Consider the following 7,683-nt stretch of genomic DNA (forward strand, 5'->3'; position numbering starts at 1 on the left):
GGGAGTCATACTAGAGCAAACTACTTCAAATTCTTTCAAATGTTTGTTAGGATCTTCCATGGACAAGCCATGGTATTTAGGAATATGATGCAGCAAACTTGACTTTAATTCAAACTCATCCGTCTTACCTTGGGCAGCCCTAGGGTATTGAATGCACAAGGGTGCGGCATTGTCCAAACCTGAGGCGGAAAGCTCCTTGAGTGTACGATTGTCCATGGCCATGCCTTGGACTTCTTCAAATATCCCTGCCGTGGCTTCCTCCTCCTCTTCTTGTACGTTTTCTTCAAGGTCAGATTCGGAACTGGGTGGATGATGCTCTTGCTGGTTTCTAGCTCTTCTCAACTTCCTCTCAAAATCGTCGTCAAAATCCAAGATGTTTGCACGAATCGTTTGAGAGCTTCTAGTCATACATTAGTACCTAAGAACAAGAAACAAAATTAGGTCAGAACTTAAACAAAATCAGAAACAAAGTGAAATAAAAGAAACAAAAACAATCCAAGGGATTAGCAAAATTGCTAATCCCCGGCAACGGCGCCAAAAATTTGATGCGAAATAGATAAGCACACAAATTAAACCCTCTTTTTGTCAAATTGTAGCAAAGATGTAAGTAGGGATCGTTCTAAACCGGGGATTAGGAGGGATTGCTAAACACTTGGAAACTGACTTAAAAACTCAAAAACAAAGTTTAAAACACTAAACTAGACTCAAAGAATGCAAAAGTAAAGGTTAAAAGACTTAAACAAACCTAAAACTCAAAACAGCAACTAGAAGGCTCAAAACTGCCTAAAAACCACTTTCTGGGCAGTTTTGAGCACCTACACTAATTTGGACGAAATTTGATGAAAACTTGAATCAAAATACTTAGAAACACAAATCAAAATACTTTCTAACTAATCTAAGACTTCAAATGAGAGGGGGATTTGTTTTGGACGAAAATTTAACACAAAACAGAAACTTTAATTAGCACAGATTGTAAAAACGATTTTGGTGAAATAGATGGATAAAAGGCTAGTTAGGAGGTTCTTCTCCACACATGTCACACTTGCAAACAAAACGATTTTCAGTTGTTCTTCCAATAAATTATAAATACTCAACGCCCCAGATTAACCGTGAATTGCACTAATTAACCCTCAGTTTTTCCACAAGTTATTAAGTTGGATGATTGCATACGACAACCCAAAACATTCCCTACAAGTTCCCTACATGAATTGCATAATAGAGATACAAGCAAGAATCATTACGTTCTATGAAAAACATAAGCATTGACGAAGCATTTGTTACTATGAATTGCATGAAACTTATGCTAAGAATTCATTCAACGCGATCGTTTTCAAGCGATCTTCACTACTTGTGATTATAAGATTGTAACTATTAGGTGAAACTCCCTCATAATCTAGCATCATATTCATGCATGAAAACTAAGCGTGCACTCTCAATCAACATACATAAATAAGTATCAATCAAATAGATGAACGAATTGAATCCACAACTTATGAAATAACAACTGAATGTAATCGAATCAAATTGCAAGCATGTACATGGTTTCGAATTACCCCCCAACTAAGGGGGTTTAGTTCCTCATACTCACAACACAAAGTTTATTGAATTGAAACATTGAAACATAAGAAAGATCACACCTAAAAATTCCAGCAATCTAAATTGCACAGCAGGAACATCTAAGAACCTTCCTCCTCTTCCTTGGTTGCGGCACAGGGGTTTGTGATGGTTTTTGGGGGTTATGGATGGTGTAGAATGGTGGAAAAGTGTGTAGGATAGGTGTATGGGACGGCTAGGGTGGTTTTGGGTCAGAAAATATGATGAATGATGAAGGATAGGTGCTGTTGAAGATGGGGAATGGTTTCTGGCGTGAAGGATTAATTTCTGGATTATGGAGAGGGTTGTTAGAAGGGAGTTAGGATGGTAGGGTGGTGCGGCAAGGTGTGGGAAAGAGTTATGGAGGTGTGGAATGGTGTCTAAAGGTGGAGGATAGTGGCTGGAATGAATCAAAGGCTGCGGCAAGATGTGGTTTTGGTGATGGTGGCTGCGGCAAGATGGGGAAAGGGGGAGATGATTTTCTGATTTTTTTGGAGAGGGAAGAAGATGAACGGCCAGGTGGTAAAAACACAAATATATAAGCACCTAAAACCCTAATGAAATCAGATTAGACAACAATGGGCTAGGGTTTGTGCGGCACTTAAGTGAACATGGGCTAGGGTTTGTAAAATAGGCTTCTAGGAAGGAAATGTGCGGCTTGGGTTTAGGAGAATTGGGTTAGGGTTTAACATGGCAGATTTTAGATGATTAGGCCCTAGGGTTCGGCATGGGTTGAAGGTCCACAAGGAAATTTGGGTTTAGGTCATCTAAAAGCCCAACGCCAAGAATAGAAACTCTCGAAAATGGAAACCTCCAAGAATAGAAACTTCCAACTTTTAGAAACTTTGGTTGCCAATTCCGATTTAGGAAAGATCGACCCAAAATGGAAACTTTTAGGCTTAGCTTTCCTACTTCAAGTAGGAAACCTCAAATCTTCAACTCTTCAATTTCATCCCAACCTTGTGTTCCAAGCATGTCCTTTTCAATCCAAGCTCACATTTTGCTCCAAAAGCTCCAATTTGCATCGTTTCATGTAATACGTCCGCTAAACCTGAAAACACAAGAAAGTAGCTTAAAAGACTACTTTAACGAAGAAAACATAACAAAGATGCATAAGAACTAGCTAACTAAGGCGCATAAATATGCTCCTATCATCCAACCTAATAACTGGTGGAAAAACTGAGGGTTAATTAGTGCAATTCACGGTTAATTTGGGGCGTTGAGTATTCATAATTTATTGGAAGAACAACTGAAAATCGTTTTGTGTGCAAGTGTGACATGTGTGGAGAAGAACCTCCTAACTAGCCTTTTATCCATCCTTTTCATCCAAAAACGTTTTACAATCTGTTTAGTTTTAAGTCTCTGTTTTGTTTTCAATTTTCGTCCAAAACAAATCCCCCTTTATTTTGAAGTCTTAGATTAGTTAGAAAGTGTTTTGAGTTGTGTTTCTAAGTGTTTTGATTCAAGTTTTCACCCAATTTCGTCCAAGTTCTTGTTAGGTTCTCAAAACTGCCCAGAAAGTGGTTTTTAGGCAGTTTTGAGTCATTAGGTTGCTGTTTTGAGTTTTAGGTTTCTTTAAGTGTTTTAAAGTTTAGTTTTGCATTCTTTGAGTCTAGTTTAGTGTTTTAAACCTTGTTTTAGAGTTTTTAAGTCAGTTTCCAAGTGTTTAGCAATCCCTCCTAATCCCCGGTCTAGAACGATCCCTACTTACATCTTTACTACAATTTGACAAAAAGAGGGTTTAATTTGTGTGCTTATCTATTTCGCATCAAGCACACCACTTCAAATTCCTTCAAATGTTTGTTCGGATCCTCCATGGAAAGCCCATGGAACTTTGGAATGTGGTGGAGCAAACTTGACTTTAACTCGAACTCTTCGGTTTTACCTTGAGCAGCCATGGGATATTGGATACACAATGGTGCGGCATTATCCAAACCCGAGGCGGCAAGCTCCCTGAGCGTACGGTTGTCCATGGCTATACCTTGCTCTTCTCCACCCACTTGTGCCGTGGCCTTCTCTTCAACCTCAACTTCTTGCTCTTCTAATTCAGGCTCGGGACTAGGAGGATTAGACTCTTGCAATTTCTTTTTCCTTCTCAAAGTCCTCTCAAAATCACCGTCAAAGTCGGAGATATGCTCACGAACAGGTTGTGAGCTACGGGTCATAAACTAGTGATGCGAAATAGATAAGCACACAAATTAAACCCTCTTTTGTCAAATTGTAGTAGAGATGTAAGTAGGGATCGTTCTAGACCGGGGATTAGGAGGGATTGCTAAACACTTGGAAACTGACTTAAAAACTCAAAAACAAAGTTTAAAACACTAAACTAGACTCAAAGAATGCAAAACTAAAGGTTAAAACACTTAAACAAACCTAAAACTCAAAACAGCAACTAGAAGGCTCAAAACTGCCTAAAAACCACTTTCTGGGCAGTTTTGAGCACCTACACTAATTTGGACGAAATTTGATGAAAACTTGAATCAAAATACTTAGAAACACAAATCAAAACACTTTCTAACTAATCTAAGACTTCAAATTAAAGGGGGATTTGTTTTGGACGAAAATTTAACACAAAACAGAAACTTTAACTAGCACAGATTGTAAAAACGATTTTGGTGAAATAGATGGATAAAAGGCTAGTTAGGAGGTTCTTCTCCACACATGTCACACTTGCAAACAAAACGATTTTCAGTTGTTCTTCCAATAAATTATAAATACTCAACGCCCCAGATTAACCGTGAATTGCACTAATTAACCCTCAGTTTTTCCACAAGTTATCAAGTTGGATGATTGCATACGACAACCCAAAACATTCCCTACAAGTTCCCTACATGAATTGCATAATAGAGATACAAGCAAGAATCATTACGTTCTATGAAAAACATAAGCATTGACGAAGCATTTGTTACTATGAATTGCATGAAACTTATGCTAAGAATTCATTCAACGCGATCGTTTTCAAGCGATCTTCACTACTTGTGATTATAAGATTGTAACTATTAGGTGAAACTCCCTCATAATCTAGCATCATATTCATGCATGAAAACTAAGCGTGCACTCTCAATCAACATACACAAATAAGTTATCAATCAAATAGATGAACGAATTGAATCCATAACTCATGAAATAACAACTGAATGTAATCGAATCAAATTGCAAGCATGTACATGGTTTCGAATCACCCCCCAACTAAGGGGGTTTAGTTCCTCATACTCACAACACAAAGTTTATTGAATTGAAACATCGAAGACATAAGAAAGATTACACCTAAAATGCCAAAGAAGTCCACTTTGAAATCTGCACAGAAAGCTCCTCTTTCTTCTTCTCCTTGCTGCGGCAGTGAGGGTTTAGGGGCTGTTTGGATGTGATTTCGGTTTAGGGATGGATTTGGGATGATATGGTGGTTCGGAAAAGGGTAAGGGAGGTGTATGGTGGTGCGGCAAAGTGGGGTAGGTTGCTGGAATGGATGAGTGGCGGCTGGAATGGATGGATTTTGGGTGATGGTGGCTGCGGCAAAAGGTGGGGAGAAGGAGAGATGATTTTCTGATTTTGTGGAGAGGGGAAGATGTATGCGGCTAGGGTGTAAGGGTGGTATATATAGGCACTTAGAAACCCTAATGAAATCAGATTTTTAACAATGGGCTAGGGTTAGGTGCGGCTTGGGTTTAGGAGAAATGGACTAGGGTTTAACATGGCAGATTTTAGATGATTAGGCCCTAGGGTTCGGCATGGGTTGAAGGTCCACAAGGAAATTTGGGTTTAGGTCATCTAAAAGCCCAACGCCAAGAATAGAAACTCTCGAAAATGGAAACCTCCAAGAATAGAAACTTCCAACTTTTAGAAACTTTGGTTGCCAATTCAGATTTAGGAAAGATCGACCCAAAATGGAAACTTTTAGGCTTAGCTTTCCTACTTCAAGTAGGAAACCTCAAATCATCAACTCTTCAATTCCATCCCAACCTTGCGTTCCAAGCATGTCCTTTTCAATTCAAGCTCACTTTTTGCTCCAAAAGCTCCAAATTGCATCATTTCATGTAATACGTCCGCTAAACCTGAAAACACAAGAAAGTAGCTTAAAAGACTCCTTTAACGAAGAAAACATAACAAAGATGCATAAGAACTAGCTAACTAAGGCGCATAAATATGCTCCTATCAACTAGTACCTAAAAACGAAGAAAACAAAACAAATCAGCAACTTAAACAGAAACTTAAACAAAATACAATAATTCGAAAGAAAACAATCCAAGAGATTAGCAAAGTTGCTAATCCCCGGCAACGGCGCCAAAATTTGATGTGAAAAATAAGTTAACACACAAAATTAAACCCTCTTTTTATCAAATGTAGTAAAGTATGTAAGTAGGGATCGTTCTAGGCCGGGGATTAGGAGGGATTGCTAAACACTTGAAAACTGACTTAAAAACATAAAAACAAAATTTAAAACACTAAACTAGACTCAAAGAATGCAAAACTATACTTTAAAATACTTAAACAAACATAAAACTCAAAACAGCAACCTAATGACTCAAAACTGCCTAAAAACCACTTTCTGGGCAGTTTTGAGAACCTAACAAGAACTTGGACGAAGTTGGATGAAAACTTGAATCAAAACACTTAGAAACACAAATCAAAACACTTTCTAACTAATCTAAGACTTCAAAATAAAAGGGGGTTTTTTTTTGGACGAAAATTGAAAACAAAACAGAAACTTTAAAACAAAACAGATTGTAAAACGTTTTTGGATGAAAAGGATGGATAAAAGGCTAGTTAGGAGGTTCTTCTCCACACATGACGCACTTGCAAACAAAATGATTTTCAGTTGTTCTTTCAATAAATTATGAAACTCAACACCCCAAGTTAATTAGATACGCTTAAATTAACCTTCAAGTTCTCCTTAAGTTAATGAATTGGATGGAAAAGCGCATACAACAATTCAAAGCATTCCTCAAAGGTTCCTTACGTGATGAGCACAATAAAGATACAATCAAGAATCATGAAGCACAATGAGAACTATAAGTGTTGACGAGGCATTCGTTACTATGATGAGCATGAAACTAGTGCCAAGAATTCATTCAACGCGATCGTTTTCAAGCGACCTTCACTACTTGTGATTATAAGATTGTAACTATTAGGTGAAACTCCCTCATAATCTAGCATCATATTCATGCATGAAAACTAAGCGTGCACTCTCAATCAACATACACAAATAAGTTATCAATCAAGTAGATGAACGAATTGAATCCGCAACTTATGAAATAACAACTGAATGTAATCAAATCATATTGCAAGCATGTACATGGTTTCGAATCACCCCCCAACTAAGGGGGTTTAGTTCCTCATTCTTGCAATACAAAGATACATAAAATTAGACATTAAAATCAAAGGAAAGAAAACACCTAAAATGCTCCAACTTGGAAAGCAAGTGCATCAATGGATCTCCCTTCCTCCTTGTTGCGGCATGAAGCTTGTGGACAGATTTTTGGGTGGATTTATGGTGTAGAATGGATGGGGAATGTTATATGGAGGGGTTTAGGGTGAGTGTGGAAGAGTGTTTGATGGTTGGAAGGTGGTGGAGAACTAGGCAAAGAGGGTGGAAGAAGGTGGAGTGGCTGTTATGTTTTCTAGGCACTAGAATGGTGTTTTTTGGGTGTTTTGCTTCCTAGGGTGTGTATGGACGAATTTCTGTGATAAAATGATGAATATGGGGGATTGTTCTTTGGCCAAGGGGTGTAAACATGTATTTATAGGCCCCAAAAACCTTAGAAAATTAGGTTAGGCTAGGGATGAAATGCATGGCAAGTTGGTGTGTGTGGTGTGCAATGGTCCAAGGGTGAAAATGAAGTGATGATGCAAAGTGTGATGGGTAAAATGGAGTGGTGTTGCAGCTAGGGAGCATGAATGATTGTGTACATTGCATAGAGATGGAAAGGGAGGTGAAATGTGTCAACAAATGGGTCAAAGGTGCAACAACATGTGTGACACATGCCATTGGATTCCAAATGTGAATGATGGAGCATCAATTGGTGCATGTAATGGATGTAAAGGTTGTCTAAAATCTAATGGGTGAAGGGAACAAGAGGTATCAAGCAATTG

The sequence above is a fragment of the Malus sylvestris genome, chromosome 9 (assembly GCF_916048215.2).
Source record: "Malus sylvestris chromosome 9, drMalSylv7.2, whole genome shotgun sequence".
NCBI lineage: Eukaryota > Viridiplantae > Streptophyta > Magnoliopsida > Rosales > Rosaceae > Malus > Malus sylvestris.